Consider the following 17,689-nt stretch of genomic DNA (forward strand, 5'->3'; position numbering starts at 1 on the left):
TTTGACTCCTGACACGTCTCCACAGAGTCGACACAGGGTTTGGTCCGCATTAACCAATACTAATCTTTAATAATAATTCTAGCCCAAGGTTGTTATTATGAAATTTGCTAATGCACATGCCACATCTAAAAACTCCATATCCGTGAGAAGTGCCAGTACCTCATTGCGATGGTGAATATTATATTTAAAAAAGAGCGTTTTTAAAATCAAACATTGAGTACTATGCATATGAAAATGATCTAATAAATAAACGTTAAAATGTGCGTTCTGTAATCCACAGGTGCAGCTGGTATTTGAATCAAATAGTGCATCACACTTTTCCTGTTTTAGATATCCAAAATTCAATGCCACTCTACATTTTAATAAAATACGCATCTGGGGGTTCGGCAGAGCGAAAATATAAGGATACATCTTTACATTATCCCAGGACTTCAACATGTAGCTTGCTGAGAGTTTTCCTGCAACATAATGAAGATCCGCTCCCCTAGATTCTGTCTTTCAGGCCTTTCTCAGTTCCCCCTTTTCTAGATGGGATGCCTTCATTACTTTACATTTTCCGACCTTCAGTGTCACTGCAATTTTCACTAATTTATTTCTAACTTACGCAGCCCATATTAATTTGCATCTTGATATTTCCATGGCAGAAGTTTGACATCTTTAGAACCTCCAAGGTCCAAAGCATATCCCAGAAGCGTAAGGTTGCTTTAAAGGTTAAATAGTTCCACACCTACAGGTTCCCTTCTAGCCATATTGCCGGGCACATTGTGCTTTTGGGCAGGCCTAATAGCTTTTTCAGGCACTTACCCTTGCACTTCTTCAGCTTGCCTCTGTACTTCGGATCAGCAGCTCTGCCCCCCTATAGGCTTTGGGTTGGGCTTTTTAAGTGGTAAAAACGGGGACCAAGAATGTTCTCCAAACTTGTTTTTAAATGTGGCTAGACCTCCTATAATGGAGAGTGCATGACCATCCACTATTTCTTTACGCGAGGCCACGTGTCAATTATTATTAAACAACATACTTCAGTCTTTATAAGAGGCTACCACATCCACCGTTTTGTTACCTAGCACCCAGTTATATGATTTCACCATTTTCCCTAAATTGACAATTTATTTTTTCCAAATTAACTTTTAATTCATTAGAGACACAATAACATTTAAACCTCTTTCCAGCTTCCTCCGGAGGCACACTTGTATTAGATCTTAAATGGCCAAATCATCTGCGTAGAGGAGACAAGGTATATTCCTACCCCCCATTTTCGGTGAATATGGTTTAGTACTATCAAGGACACTGTGCAGATCTGCTAGAAATAAGATCTTAAATGGTCAAATCATCTGCGTAGAGGAGACAAGGTATATTCCTACCCACCATTTTCGGTGAATAGGATTTAGTACTATCAAGGACACTGTGCAGACCTGCTAGAAATAAGATCTTAAATGGCCAAATCCTCTGCGTAGAGGAGACGTTATATTCCTACCTCCCATTTTCAGTGAATAGGATTTAGAACTATCAAGGACACGGTGCAGATCTACTAGAAATAAGAAAAATAATGTGAGGGGCAGGACCCAGCCATGGCTTAGCCCATTACCTAACAGAAGTCTTGTAGAAAGGGTCCCATATAAATCTATTTCTGTGTCAGGACCGGAGGCTCGGATTATGCTTAACTCTTCCTTTATTTTCCACTCAGCAGCCTTAACAATATTTCAAAACATAAAGCCTATAAATACCATGAGTCTCTGCATTAGAACCAGTAACAACCATAGAGATACTCTCAGATCAACAGTAGCAAGGAACATCACTTCCTCTTCCTTTGCTGCTCAGCAGCCAGTTAAGTGCTTTTCCTTACTATTGTTTATTCTTGCGTGCTTGTGCCCTTTTGCCAAAGTCGTTAGGGTGGTAGTGTGGGGTCTGGCGAGCACGTGGCCCCCCGTTTTTGGGATGCCGTCAGGTGTCCTCACTGTATTTTGGGTTCCCTGCAGGTAGTCCTGCTCGTCACTTACCTCGCCCGGTCCGCCGACGGGGGCGAGACTGTTTCCTGGTGCTCACATGGCGGTCTATGCTGCTTTTGTTAGTTGTGGCAGACACAACAGGGAACGGACGGTGCGACGTGCTCCACGGGTGCGGAGTGCTCGCTGTGCTACCGGGCAGGGAGGGAATTCCTCACGTCTTGGCTTTGAGGCGCGGTGTGCTCCGAACCCGATAGAGAGCGGGGCACACTTGTGCGCATTTCAGAGCAGTGGGGATTCCTTCATGCATTCCCCGCATTCCCCCCCTTCTAAAGAAGGCAAAGCCCACACGTGACACCCTAACACCATCTCTATGGATGCCTTCGAGAGGCTACGCCTGGCCTTCTTAAAGAAGCATCTTGAGAGCGACGCCCAAGAGGATTCTCAACCAAGAGAGACCCCTGAGGAAGATTCCCGCCCTCAAGATGAGGCAGAAGACAATACCGGGGTGGACATCGATATAGATGGTGAGTCGGACAATGAGCCAGGTCCGGGTAGACCCTGGTGCCCGCAAGGGGGTGCCAAGAAATCCCGGCTGGAGGAACCTCAAGCCAATGAGTCCACTGACACCCCCGGGATGTTAAATCTGAAGATATATATCACCCCCATTAAGCTGACTGGATACCATTGTCTTTGGTGGCTTCTTATGTGTCCAGCTGCATCAGGAAGCTGATGGATCAGGAGGTCTGATACCGTCTGAAGGCAAAATGTCCCAAGCCCACACTGGCCAAGAATGTGGCATACACCCCTGAAATTGATTCTAGAATGGCGACCTTCAACACAAAATTCATAAAGGACCAAAAAAAGGTTCTAGACCGCTCTTGGCAGTCTTGCCAGGATAAGGTGGTAGATGTCCTGGGGCTGCTCATTAAAATTCTGAGCATGGCAGAAGACGACAACGAGATTGACCACTTGATAGACCCGGCAATACTCTTGGGTTGAGCCCAAAGGGCTCTTTGTTTCCTCGGAAATGCAAACTGTACGCTTTCTACAGTACACAGGCACTCTTTGCTCATTAAAGTCGAGCCCCGACTTGGTGAACTAGCTACCATGGAGGCTTGCTGGCCCATTGGCGAATGGAGGTCTCTTCGGAGAGCCGTTTATAAATGAATTTTCCCAGTTCGTGAACACTTTCTCCCCTCTCAATAAGGCTCAGCAATCCATCAAGAAAGCGTTCAGCCAGCAAATTGTTTGACGGGCTAGAAGAGGTAGGGGCGCTCTTACGGCCAAGCGACCAATCCCAACCCCCACAGGCTCCAGACTAAATGCTTCATGCAGTGGCAGGACCAGAAATAGTTTGGGGGCTTCTACCCCTCGAGGGGCCACGGCAAGGGCCTTGGCGGGAAAGGCAGCTTCCGTGGAGCCATCAACGCACCAGGAGGTGTCACAGTTAAGGCATACCCCTTCTTTGCTACCAGAGGTGGGGGAAGGTTGCAAGGGTTCCTGCACAACTGAGCAGATATTACACAAGATGCGTTTGTGCTGCAGATGGTCACCGGGTTTCACATGGAAGTTCACGGCACACCGCGCAAACGGCCTCATCCTCGCCCTCTGGTCTTCTCACAAGAAGGATCGCAGGTGGTCGACAAGTAAATGGCAGAACTCCTCCAAATAGGGGCCATTGTTCCCGTCTCCCCTCATCCAAGATGCTTCATCCGCAACCTGTTTCTGGTCAAAAAGAAAGACACGGGTTTCAGGCCAGTGATCAATCTACGAGATTTCAGTCGGTGGGTGGTCTACCGCCATTTCAAAATGGAGGAGATTCACCTTCTCAGGGATGTTTTTTATCAAGCGACTGGATGGTACGGCTCGACCTGAATGATGCCTACCTGACAGTGCCGATCCTTTTCCCCACAGGTGCTTTCTCCAATTTTAATCGAGGAACCAGTTTTACAAGTTCACTTGTCTGCCGTTCGGTCTGTCCTCCGCACCTTGGTGTTTTACCAAGCTGCTGAGACCAGTTATGGAATGGCTCCATGCACGAGGCGTACGCCTCGTAGTCTATTTTGACAACATCCTTTTGATGCACCAGGAGGAGACGGTGTTGCTATCCAGCTTCAGATGACTTAATTCCTCCTGCAGGACCTGGGGTTTATCGTGAACGATCTGATGTCAGTGTTCACCCCGACGCAATGCCTGACCTTTCTAGGGTTCAAAGTAGACACTGTGCAACAATGCCTGCATTTGCCCCAACCAACAATTCATTTGATTAGCAGGACACCTTCTCCCCGCGGCATTTGGCGCGGATTGTCAGCCTTTTGTCGGCCTCGATCCAGGCAATGTTCCCCGGACCCCTTCATTATCGGAGGCTGCACTGCCTGAAAACTCAACATTTACACCAGGGACTATCAACAAATAGCCCTCTTTCAGGAGGCCCGCTCGGAGCTGCTTTGGTGTTAGAGCACATGCAAGCAAGGAACGGGAGAGACATTTTTGGCTCAGCTCCAGAGCTGGTGATTGAGTCAGACACCATCCGCCTTGGATGGGGGGCCCAATGCGGAGAGGTTACGAAGGGCGGTCAATGGTCAGAACACGAGGACTCTCTCCACATCGATTGGTTGGAGCTCCTAGCGGGTTCTTTCGTGATCCGGAGCCTAGGGGCCAACAAGACCTTGTAGTGTAGTTCCTATTATCCCAATAGGCTCTGCGCATTTGAATAATATCTTCAATAGTATAGACCTAGGGCAGAGGTTAACTAGGTCTTCTACCGACGATATTAGACTTAAAGTTTTGTGTTTGCCAGCTAGCTCAGAGTTCACTAGAAACTTTCTCAAATAGGCAAGGAGGATTTTAACCTCCCTGGATAGACAAGAAGGGATTTAGTTTCTCACAACCATAGAACATGACAACTTTGCTCTCCCCTAATCAAGAGTGTATCTCTAGAGTCGTGTGAAAACAATAGACAACTTATTTTACTCAGTCAGTACGTGCATTCTTAGTTTCACCAGTTTGTAGAGAAATAAGAGATGGGCGTGGTTCAATAAAAGATGTTATTTATTGATCAGTCTCTTTTCTCATACAAGAGAAATGAATCGCTATTATTGCAATACTTGTAGTTAAGTAAAGTGCATACAGTAGAGACAGAATTATAAAATAATACTGTAAAAGCATTGATATGGTTTCTGAGCCATATGATACTTTAAAATGGATAAAATAGATACATACATATATACATTTGACTAATCATACTCAACTGGTGCTTCTAACCACGCCTACCCCAGTGTACCTGACCTAAGCCTAATACGTGGGCGGGAGTAGATAAGTAGCAGTTTAAGTTAAGTTTGTTTTGCCAAGGGACTGATTCGAGAATTCTCTGCAAGGGGTTATTCAGTTCTGTACCTGAGATCTAGAATGATGGAGGGCTGGTATCTCTTATCCCAGGTCTTGATATTCCAGCTGCCTGCGAGGGCTGCTTGGAAGCGCCGGAGCTGGATTTCTCGGCAGGAGAAAGGCAGCATCTCGTTCTCAGCGCGTCAGGAAGGCGGGGCAGCGTCTGTGGGCTTCGCTCTCTGCTGGGCTCCTCAGCACGTCTCGCTGCTCCGATCTCGTCACCACCGCATGTGTTTGCTTAAGGCAATGTCGGTAATATTTATACCTGAAAGGAGCCGAGATTGACGTAAGGATGGACATATATACGTCAATAAGGATGTCATATGAACGGGCTCGTTCGCACATTCTTTGCTGAAGTTCTCGGTGAAATCAAAACAAGGGCTATGGGAATTTCCCAGGTCGCTGTAGGTTTGATTTGTTTTGAGAACTCCGTATGCCTTATCAGGGGCTGGAGGACTATCGTTTGTCTAATTAGATGGCATGCGTTATGACCTAATCAGATAACGCGCTTCCGTGCTGTGGTGTGGCTTAATCAGATAACGGTTTTTGCACCGTTGGATGGCTGCTAGTTAATTATTAACCAAACCAGGGTCAGGAATAGGGGAATCGATACAGTACCTATAGGAATACATCACACCCACTCCACGTAGACTATGTCCATATTTACAAATCTAGGCATAGTGAATATCAGTAGCGTTTGTGTTTACCGTACCACCCCAAAATACATTTATATGCATTCCGAAAATTGGATTTTATAAAATATACGAAACACAATCATATGTACTGTCACGTATACTATAAGCACAAGCAGTCTAATAATGCTATTCATATGTTAAAAATTCAGCATAATCTAAATGCGAAAACCACACATGAAATGGCTCTTAATACAGAAAAAAAAGTGCGAGACCATTTCATCACAATCATAAATTTATGCATAACAGTGCTAGCATAGCGAATGTCTTGTGACTACCTAAAAATAGAAATTTAGTTCTCTAAGAATAACGTCTACTTTAAGCAGAAGATAAGTGTCCCAAAAATCGTAAATATTGTGGAATTGGGGAAAAAGTTCTTGCAGTCTGAAAAAAAATTAGGAGAAATTTTTTTTTCATATCGCTTTTCTTCAAAAAGTTGAAGGCCAAATTCAGCATGTAGGGAACTCCAAGTGCCAGTTTGCTCAAAGTTTTTCCTGCTGCTCTGGTGAAAACATCATATTATTTAGACTGTTGAAAAAACTGTCAACAGCTTCTTGCGTAAGTTCCACTAATTCGGAAAAGGTTGTTACCATGCATTCATGAGCCTGAGCATGTTTGCCTCCATTGATGTTTGGATCAGCATAGCTGACTGAAGGTCGTACCTGATCGATGCTGCTTTCATCTTGTACTTCACTACCCCTCAATCGTAGTGGTGAAGACTCCACAAATGCCGTCATCAGGATTGGTAGCCGCTGGGGACAGCACAATGCATGAGCCGTTACCGGACCCAACAAGGTATCTGCGTCCATTGGCACATCCGATTGTAGTGCCAGACAGGTGTCCAACACGCATTCTTCGCCGCATAGCAAGCACCTTAATACAGGCATAACACAACTTTGCCACATTGGTCTAAATGAAAGAAACCAAGTCATGTTCAGGTCTCTGAGCCGGGATAGTCCAAGGATTTTAGTTACCCGGTCCCGGTAGCCAATGGCTAGGATCATTTCTTCCCTTGTCGCAGGTGTTTTGTCTGTGACATGGTTTGCCATAGCGAAATAACAGGATCAAAAATAGAATACCCGCTACTAGTCCCAAAAGGAGTGGAAGTCCGCCAAAAATGGAATGGATAAAGTCTGGAAAAATACCCAGGATGGCTTTGAATGGAGTTAAAGCACCCGAAAACACTGCTTTAAATACACTGGAGATACCAGTGGTATCAGAAATATTTAAGATTTCGTTCAGTATTTCTGCGAAATGTATGGGGGAATTAGTTGATAATAATGAATGAATCTCTTCTGTTGTCCTTGCAACTTGGAGATCATACGTTTCTTTTGATGACGTGAGCCTTGTCGGCGTCTGTAGGAGCACAGTCTTCATTCTGCTTAAAGTATCTATTCGAATAGAAGCAATTTTCAAATCGGGCCATAACCTTGCCTCCCTGTTTGCAGACTCGCTGGGGAACAATACATGTTCACAGCACATGACCTTCCTAGTCACAGTTATGAGATAAGGTTTTCCGGGCAGCAAACTACAACATCTGCGATCTACTATTAGAATGTAACTCCCATTCGAGAGTCTCCTAAAGAATGGTTCTATTCGTGTTGCAGGTGTGCCTAGCTGGTAACATGAAAGGTTATTTGAAGTCCCTTCACAGGCTCCGTGCAAACTAATACCCTGACACAGAAGTGTACCGCTCAGTGATCTTGCACAATTATCGCCACTGAGAAACACTTTCTGGCCTTTATTGCTGACACATTCGTGTGTGTAGGGCAAGTTCCATATTGACTTAATGTATCCTTTACCGAACCTTTCATACTGGCCTGCCTGTATATATTTTTGGCAGAATTGAAACTGGAAAGTAGTTATCGGAATATTTATTATCCCATGTATTATCCATTCAATGACCGGTCGTTCTGACATTGTCAATGGTAATCTATCAAGTTTTTCAATGCTCAGAATTGTATAGTCAGCACCCTTCTGTGCCAAACTGATTTGTTTATCAGTGAGGTTAAAGATATTAAATAATGACGTTGTGTTGATTAAACGCCAGGGCACATAGCCAGAACGCAAATTTTGTAACGTCCAGCCAAGCTGTACAATAGAACGCAATTGGGACTGACCGTGTTGTAACATTAGTAAGTCTTGCGATATTATATCGATTGCTGAAGAGACAATGCTGTCCAGAGAATATATTCTGGAGGACAGAGTCATTAACCCATTGTCCACCACAGAAAGTGATTTTTCCAAATTAATACAGTCAATTTCCCGTATTTTTTCTGCTGTCTCAATTTGAGTTACTTTCCAGACTTCGTTATAAGCTGCATATATAGAGGCCGCTATGAAACGTTTTTGACGCTGTTTGCGTGGTCCCAATATGAAATCACGCAAGTCAGCACCTTCTGTAAGTAAAGTTAGGTGTTGCTTAATTTCAGCCAGTGTGGACGTTTGTAGCCATTGAAGGCAGAGCTTGCCCACGCTGTAGGTTGTTACTATCCCTGGATGTTGTCTTTGGGAATATCTAGGGTCTGGCCTAGTCAATGTGAACCCCTGTTCTTTGTTCAGGAATCTGTCTTGACAGTTATTTGTATCTGTGGGCCAGATCAACCATTTTTTCCATTCAGGATGTGTTCTGTTTTGGTTTAATATATGGTTTATGTCTATCTCAACATCTATAGAGCTATTACTGTTCACTGTTGGCTTTGGAATAGACGGTTTGTTCAAATCTTTGATTTTGGCTAAGCCAAGACAGGTAGTTTGTTGAATAGTGTCGTTCAAAAAATATAATTTGTTCTGGGATCATGCAGGCTCTAAACAATGATTCTATACCTTGTACTTGCCAATCTCTTGTACCCCAAACAGTTTTTGCTTCAATATTATTGTTCCAGAAATCAAACCCAAATGTATTCATTTGTTCAAAGAATGAATCGGAATATATCAATTTTGTGTTTGTAAGCATGGTCTTCATACCTGTCTTATTTGACAATTTGAAATAAAATGTTTCTGCATTACTTGTGTTAAACCCTGAAAAGTATGAATATTTATCATAAAATGTTTTTGAGCTATCTTTTGGAGGAGTAGCACAATGTTCCCATTGGTTATAATTTAAAACATTTCTAGGTTGAGCAGATTTATGTAGATAATGGTTACCATAGTGGTTATAGCAGAACATCTGATCATAATTAGACGAACCCTGCAAATAATCATGTTCTGTAAATTTAGCAGACATCACAAGATCAGACATCATATCATTAATACTTTCAAAGTCCCAATCATCCGCAAATGAGCTTGGTTTTACAAAGTCACTCAATGAGATCTTGAATTGGTGTGGATACTTCAGGATTTCAACCGGACCATAGATTTCATAATCAGTTTTGTCCCATGCTACACCGCCTGGTATAGGATTGGCTGTGAAGTTTACTGAAGAAAGTTCTCTTTTCTTGATGTGTGAAGATGTGTGTGGTTTAAGGACCAAGTTGATTTTCTGGCTTGCTTTGTCCATTTTAGCATATTTCCCTTCAATGAAATGTCCCAAACATAGTACTAAGATGAGCCAAAGAATGAGGATAAATGCACAGAAGGCCACCCAAAATTCAATCCATGGAGATATCAGATAGGTTTCTTTCAGCTGTTGAAAAAGTTCCTTAGCTTTGTCTTTAAAAGTTTTTGTTGATGGCTGTTTCTTTGCTTCACTCAGGTCTTCAGATGAATCATCGAAGTTGATGAAGTAGCCGGATGCTGTTCTGTCAATTGTTTCAATTGTTTTTGGATTTTGCTTTGTTTCATTAGCAAAGTCTGCAGTTACATCATCATAGGTTGTTGTTTCTTGATGAAAAGTTTTAATTTGGGTTTTAAGAGGTTCAAGTTCCATTGCTTTGTTGCATAGTCCTTGTTGATTCACTGTAGATTTCCCAAATGTGATCAGTCTTCCAGTTTGAGCCTCTGTATTCGTAGCAAACATTGGTGTTCTGCTACTTTTTGGGAGTCCACTTGGCCTACTGTTTGTTATCGGCCACATGATTGTGGTTTAACCAGGTCGATGGATACAACTCGGTTCTCCTTTTTACCAGCAAGGGGCGGTAGTACTACTGATCTTGTCCCGTTGATAGACAAGACAGGAACTGCTTTTCTGTAAGAAGGCCCAAATTCCTTCTTTACCGCGATCTTCTCTCTGACTAGATCCCCGACTTTTGGAATCCAGACAGGCCTTGCTGGGACAGGTGGTTTCTCTTCAGTGGTTGTTGTTTCAACTTTATGTTGCTCAGGTCTTTTCTTGTTTCATGTAAGTCCTGTAAAATAGCCCAACGATCTTTGATATCAAAGCTTTTGTCTTTAACCACTGAAGTCTGACTATCAAGATCTTGGATCATCATTCTAGTCCCGAACAATAGTTCGTACGGACTGAACCCTTTCAGAGAATTCCTTGGCAGGTTATTTAGACTACGTTGGACACTTATTAGATGTTTGACCCACCCAGCTCCCGAACCTAATACCTTTTCCGTTATAGATTGCTTTATATCTTGGTTTTTTCTTTACACCATCCCGTATCCCTCAGGAAGGAAGTGAGAAGAGTCCCGCTATGCTATGCTCATTTGGCCATGCTTCCCCATAAGCTTGGAGGCTAAAAGGAATACATTAGTCAAAACGTAGCATGCTCCTAGCGTATATGCCATTATAGACTCGCAAATCCTTTTATAACAGTCCAGACGTCAGCCGAGCGCTGGGATCTACATTATAAGTGAAAATTAGTCTTTTTATGTTAATATAACGCTTTTTTTTTTATGATGGGGGCTTTCTTATTGTTGTTGTTTATCTGGAGTGAAATGCCATGGCAATAGTCCTCCCCGCTCGCCACTGCGATCTCTATTGCAGTCTGGGCAGTTTTTTACAAAAATGTGATGGTGCAGGCTCATACCTGGCCACCAGTACACTGATTGTAATTCTTCCAGAGAATCTTTTAGCTTAAGGTGTCTGAGACCCTCACCCATATGTGCGTCTGCTATTAACAAGCCTCTCCTGTCCGTGTTTGGAATCACTCTATCCCACACTCCAGGGATTCGAGCAAAAAGGACTGAGTTTGCATCGATTATGTATGTATAATTGAGTGGATAATTGATCGGTAGTGCCGAACAGTCGCCTTTTGATGACGTTTTCACCGCCAGCACAGTTTCACCGTCAATGTATTTTACTGCACGCTTCTTTGTAGCTACGGAAGCCGGTTTAGTTGCTCCCGCTGTGGCTGTCTCAGCCAATGAATTCCCTGCAACGTGAACGCCATCACGCAGATGACTCAGTGAATGTATCACGTGAGTGTTTGGTAGTTCTTTCTGTAAAAGAACTACTTGTTCCCAAAGCACTTTTTGCTTTATTGTTGCACCTGTGTCATCTTTGTAACCGTTTTGAATCCATTTCTTCAAATCGTTATTGTATGTTTTGACGCAGTAATACGAATCGCACACAATAAGTGTCGGGAATTCGCGATCGGCATTATCTAGCGCCATTTTTAATGAAATTATTTCCGTTTGTTGTTCTGAATTATTTTCCACTGAGTGTGTTTTTGTAAGTAGAGGTCTTAATTTACCTCCGCGCCACACTTCTTTTACAATTTCGCATGTGGCCTTGTAAGCCAGCTCTCCCCAAACTGAGGGTTGAGCATGCCCGTCTGTATGTATTACACAGGCGTACTGTCGTAAAGGCAGAATGTCGATTGGCAGAGGGTATTCTTTTTCATATTCTAGATATTTTAATTCTTTCATTTCCGGGTCAAAATAGTATTTTACTTTGTCTGTAGCAACAGAATTTACCCATTGTATCCATTCTGGATTTAGTGCAGTTGTCGGTAAATTACAGGGTGTTGTTAATGCCTCAAAAGCTGATTCTGCTGTTCTGACTGTAACCTGTCTACCGTCTGCTTGGTATTTTTCTTTTTCTACAGCTGTTTGAACCGCATGAACAATGTTTTCCTTAAAGCTGAACCTTTTTTCAGCTTCTGTGTACAAATGTAATTTGTATGCTATTGGTACCTTCTCTCCCTCATTAGAGGTCAGGTATGTGAATCCGCATCTTCCTGGGATGACTCGAATCACAAGGTTGCGTGTGTTATCACATGTTTGTAATTTTGTTTTAATTAACATGTCTGTTTGTAAAGATCTCAAAATTTCTGTGTTTTTGAGTCCAATTGATTCTTTTAAAATCTGGTTTTATTAGATCATAAAGGGGTTTGACCCTTTCTGCATAATTTATAATATAAGTTCTTCCGAAATTCAGGAAGCCTAGAATTGATTGTAGGTTTTTTAGAGTTCTGGGTGCTTGGATTACAGCACATTTCTCTAGGAAATTGTCAGCCAGGCTTTTGCCTTCACTTGATAGTTCATATCCTAAAAACAGGACTGTTAGATGGGCAATTCTTGACTTTTTAAAGTAAAATTTGTAACCCTCTGCTGCGAACCCAAGTATTATGGTGTTCACTCTCTTCAAGTGAGTATCCAAGTCATCGTCTGTTAGATAGATGTCGTCGACATAAGATAATGCCTCGTCATCATAGGTTTGTAGTAACTCTGTTACCCTCGCTGAGAATAACCCTGGGCTGTTCTTGAACCCCTGGGGCAAACAACAGAAATTCTTTTGCGTGCCATTTATTGAGAACGCCGTCAAATATCTGCTCTCTGGTGCTATATTTTGACAAAATAAACCGTTAGAAATGTCTAAGGTTGTTTTGTATTTTTTGCGCACTATGTTATTCATTAGTGCAGCACTGTGCGAGTTTTGTACTGCAAATGTTTTGCAACATGAGTTAAGGTGTCTGTAGTCCAAAACAAGACGATATGAATTGTCTGGCTTGGAGACAGGAAACAAAGGGTTGTTCATTTGTGAGGTGCAAGTTTCAATCACCCCCTGGTATTCAAGTTGATCTAGGATCTCTTTTACCTGTGTTTTAGCTTCTTGCTTAATCGGGTACTGCCTCTGTGCAGTAGGTTGTGATTTTAATTGGATTTTGTGAGGAGGAGAGTCCTCATCCCATCCCACATGATTTTTATATAAGGCAGGGGCTTGAGCTACTGCCCACTTTCTTGCAAGTGTATATTTTTTATGAATTGGAATATGGTTTGAGAAGGCAGGCATAATTATTTCTTCGCCATGTGGGCACTCCCTGACAAACTCTGGAGGCTTGTCTTGTTCAGCTAGAAGGATGTCATAGCCCTTGGACAGATTATCCCAAAATAGTCCCCTTATTTTTCTAGTCTTATCCCCCTCTATACGCAATGTTATTTCATATATTTTATGAGGTTTGCTAACTCTGGTATCTGCAGTTTCCACCTGAATGTATTCATTCGTGTCCACTGTCTCCAGATGATTCATAAGGACTTTGCGAGCTATGCTCACTTCTGCTGCGCTGTCTAGCATTGTCTGAGCCCATTCTCCGTTTTTCAGCTGTGTCCTCAGTATTCTCGGCATTGTTGATTACTTTAATACTGGCTACCTTCTTTTTTGGAAATTGTAATTTTTTATTCAGATGAGCAGGTTCTTTGTCTTTGGACTTGACGTGCTCTTCCCTTTGTTCTGATCGTCCTCTTCTTTCCGATTTCTGCGAGGAAGTCTGAAAAGATTTAGAGGGACGTGTATCAATATCTTGATATCTATCAGGTTTCTTTATATTATCCCTATTTCTAAGGTTGTATTTTTTCACAGAGGGCTCCCGTTGGGGAGACTTGCGTCCTTGGTCGGGAGATCTTTCTCTCTGCCAAGGAGACCTTCCTCTGGACTGGAATCTTTTTTCTTTAGGATTGGATTGTTTATTTCCATCCCAGCTCTTTTTTTGATTGTTTAAATTATTTTTTATAAATACCTTTTCAGGACTTTCAACTAGTTGGGGTTTCACTGGTATTCCACCCAAACTATCTCTTCCTAGTTCTTCATAGGATTTTTCTATGATTCTGGCAATTTCAGATGGTTGGTCTGCTATATTTGTCTCTTTTAACCTCTGGCGAATCGCCACATTTGCTGCTTCTCCCTTTATGTTGGCTAATAATATTGCCGAGACCTGCTTGAAATCTTTCATTAGTTTCATACCGAGAGTTAAAGCGGGTTCTGGACCGTATTCATCTTGAATCTGTTTTAGTACATCTGGTATTACTGACATGGATGGTACACCATGTGTTTTTGTGTAAATGGAAGCAAAGACTGTTCCCCAAGTGTCAGTCCTCCACATGTGGTGCGATTCCCATTGGGAGACAGATAGTCAGAATCCTATGTTTCTCAACAGGGGTGGTATCTGGAAACACCGCCTCTATTTGAGTGATTTTTTGTGCTAGCCAGAAAGGAATTTGTTCCCGTTTTGCAGGTACTTTACCTAGACAGGACTGTATGTTCTGAGGTGTAATTTTATTTGTGTTCCCCTGATGATTGGTCAGCTGTGGAATTTTAATTGCTGGTTGGATTGTTGAAGTCCGCATTACATATTGGACTAATTGTCTATGTATTTTTATTAATTGTTTTAGCTGTACTAAAAGCTCTGGTGCAGGCATTTCTTCAATGTCTGGATGTGGTGTATATCCGGCTAGGACCGGCCACGTTGCTCCTGGTCTACCTAGTGGACCGAGCCTGGTGATGTGATTATTATGTTTTAGGGCGCCATGAAACAAGAGCAGGTGCTCTTGGAATTTGAGTGGTATTTCCACTTCCTCGAAAGGAGTGTACTCACTAGGAGGTTCCTCTATTTTGTAATAGTGGAAGTCCTTTGTTACAGCGTTTGCTGCTGGAAAGTTTATCCATGAATAGAATACCTCTGTCTGCCGATATTCGTGTGCCTCAATTACGAATATGACTGTACCACCTCTTGGTGTCAGTCCATTTTCTATAAGTTTTAAGGTTATAGATTTCCTTATGTTGACCGGGATGAGTATTGCATTTGGGTCATTTTCCAGCAGAGTATTGTCTGCTTCTAGGAGTTCAGCTGCTAGTCTAACTGTCTCCCTTTCGTCTTCACTTTCTGTCATTTTACTGACAGAAAGGTTATTCTGTTTGTTTGCAGATCAGGTTTCTATGAAACAAAGATTAGATGCACAATATTTTGGAACAGTGTATCCTTCAACGTTGAATAAACCAAGAACCATACATAGGAGTCTCCTCCTGCGAGGTTTGGCGGATATGACCTTTCACCCACTCCAGACGTCTTTGGAGTATTATGGGAAAAAAGGGGGTCTGTGTGAAAAAGCACGACTGAGTTACTCTAATGTCTTGCGTTAGTTTTATCGCCTATCCAAACGTTGGGCGCCATGTAGTGTAGTTCCTATTATCCCAATAGGCTCTGCGCATTGGAATAATATCTTCAATAGTATAGACCTAGGGCAGAGGTTAACTAGGTCTTCTACCGACGATATTAGACTTAAAGTTTTGTGTTTGCCAGCTAGCTCAGAGTTCACTAGAAACTTTCTCAAATAGGCAAGGAGGATTTTAACCTCCCTGGATAGACAAGAAGGGATTTAGTTTCTGACAACCATAGAACATGACAACTTTGCTCTCCCCTAATCAAGAGTGTATCTCTAGAGTCGTGTGAAAACAATAGACAACTTATTTTACTCAGTCAGTACGTGCATTCTTAGTTTCACCAGTTTGTAGAGAAATAAGAGATGGGCGTGGTTCAATAAAAGATGTTATTTATTGATCAGTCTCTTTTCTCATACAAGAGAAATGAATCGCTATTATTGCAATACTTGTAGTTAAGTAAAGTGCATACAGTAGAGACAGAATTATAAAATAATACTGTAAAAGCATTGATATGGTTTCTGAGCCATATGATACTTTAAAATGGATAAAATAGATACATACATATATACATTTGACTAATCATACTCAACTGGTGCTTCTAACCACGCCTACCCCAGTGTACCTGACCTAAGCCTAATACGTGGGCGGGAGTAGATAAGTAGCAGTTTAAGTTAAGTTTGTTTTGCCAAGGGACTGATTCGAGAATTCTCTGCAAGGGGTTATTCAGTTCTGTACCTGAGATCTAGAATGATGGAGGGCTGGTATCTCTTATCCCAGGTCTTGATATTCCAGCTGCCTGCGAGGGCTGCTTGGAAGCGCCGGAGCTGGATTTCTCGGCAGGAGAAAGGCAGCATCTCGTTCTCAGCGCGTCAGGAAGGCGGGGCAGCGTCTGTGGGCTTCGCTCTCTGCTGGGCTCCTCAGCACGTCTCGCTGCTCCGATCTCGTCACCACCGCATGTGTTTGCTTAAGGCAATGTCGGTAATATTTATACCTGAAAGGTGCCGAGATTGACGTAAGGATGGACATATATACGTCAATAAGGATGTCATATGAACGGGCTCGTTCGCACATTATTTGCTGAAGTTCTCGGTGAAATCAAAACAATGGCTATGGGAATTTCCCAGGTCGCTGTAGGTTTGATTTGTTTTGAGAACTCCGTATGCCTTATCAGGGGCTGGAGGAATATCGCTTGTCTAATTAGATGGCATGCGTTATGACCTAATCAGATAACGCGCTTCTGTGCCGTGGTGTGGCTTAATCAGATAACTGTTTTTGCACCGTTGGATGGCTGCTAGTTAATTATTAACCAAACCAGGGTCAGGAATAGGGGAATCGATACAGTACCTATGTTATGTTATGTTAAAACCACACTTTTTGAGCGCACGGCTACCCGGAAACGGTGTCCCGGTGCTTTATCAAAGAGGCCTGAACAGAACCAAGAAGACCCAGAGGCGAATACACTAAAGGCGCGCAGGTTATGCAGAAAAAAGGACGGTCTTTAGCTCCTTTCTGAAGGCCAGAAGGTTGTTAGCCTTGCGAAGTGAAAGAGGGAGCTCATTCCAGCAGCGGGCTGCCATGAACTGAAAAGACCGGCCTCCCATCCGCACCCGTTTGATCACTGGCACCTCCACTTTCGCCAAATCAGCAGATCTCAATTTCCTTCGGGGAACGTAAAAAGCAATACGCTTCCTGAGGTAAGCAGGGCCCGTAGAGTGGAGGGCTTTAAATGCCAGCGTGAGGATTTTAAACCTAATTCTGCAAGGCATTGATAACCAATGCAACCTACCACGCAGCAGAGAGGCACTAACTCTCCGCGGAAGGCCGAAGATTGCTCTGGCCGCTGAATTTTGTACAGTTTGTAATCTGGCCACCAGATATTTAGGTAGTCCGGCAAAAAGTGCGTTAGCATAATCTAAACGCGATCCCACAAGCGCTTGAACAATATTCTTGCGGTATTGTAGGGAGAGCAATGGGAGAAATTTCCTCACCATTTTGAGAATGCCGAAGCATTTCCCCGCTAGACCCGTGATGTGTGGACGAAACGAGAGATCGTCGTCAAACACCACTCCCAGATTTTTTACTTGGGAGGATGGTTTCTCCGGGGGAAACAAGTCCGGGGGCCACCATGTCCTCCAACCAGGGTCAGGGGCACAGCCAAAAAAGAGCAGCTCGGACTTATCCGAGTTGCATTTCAGGCTCTGGTGCTGAAACCATGAAAAGACTGCACTCAAACAGTCTTTGATTCTGCCGCCGTCAAAAACCTCTCCCTTCCTGCAAGTAAACAGGAGCTGGGTGTCATCAGCGTATGAAATGACCTGGGCTCCAAATGCCTCCGCGACCTTCGCCAAAGGGGCCATGTAAATGTTAAAAATGGTGGGGCTCAGGATGGACCCTTGAGGC

The 17,689-nt window shown here is 43.1% G+C and overlaps 1 protein-coding gene across 6 annotated transcripts in view; it reads left to right on the forward strand.

The window, feature by feature from the left end:
- ASZ1 (ankyrin repeat, SAM and basic leucine zipper domain containing 1) overlaps positions 1-17,689 on the forward strand; it is a 2,002,188-nt gene that overhangs the window by 1,747,602 nt on the left and 236,897 nt on the right. The window lies entirely within an intron of this gene.

The sequence above is a fragment of the Lissotriton helveticus genome, chromosome 1_1 (assembly GCF_964261635.1).
Source record: "Lissotriton helveticus chromosome 1_1, aLisHel1.1, whole genome shotgun sequence".
Lineage (NCBI taxonomy): Eukaryota > Metazoa > Chordata > Amphibia > Caudata > Salamandridae > Lissotriton > Lissotriton helveticus.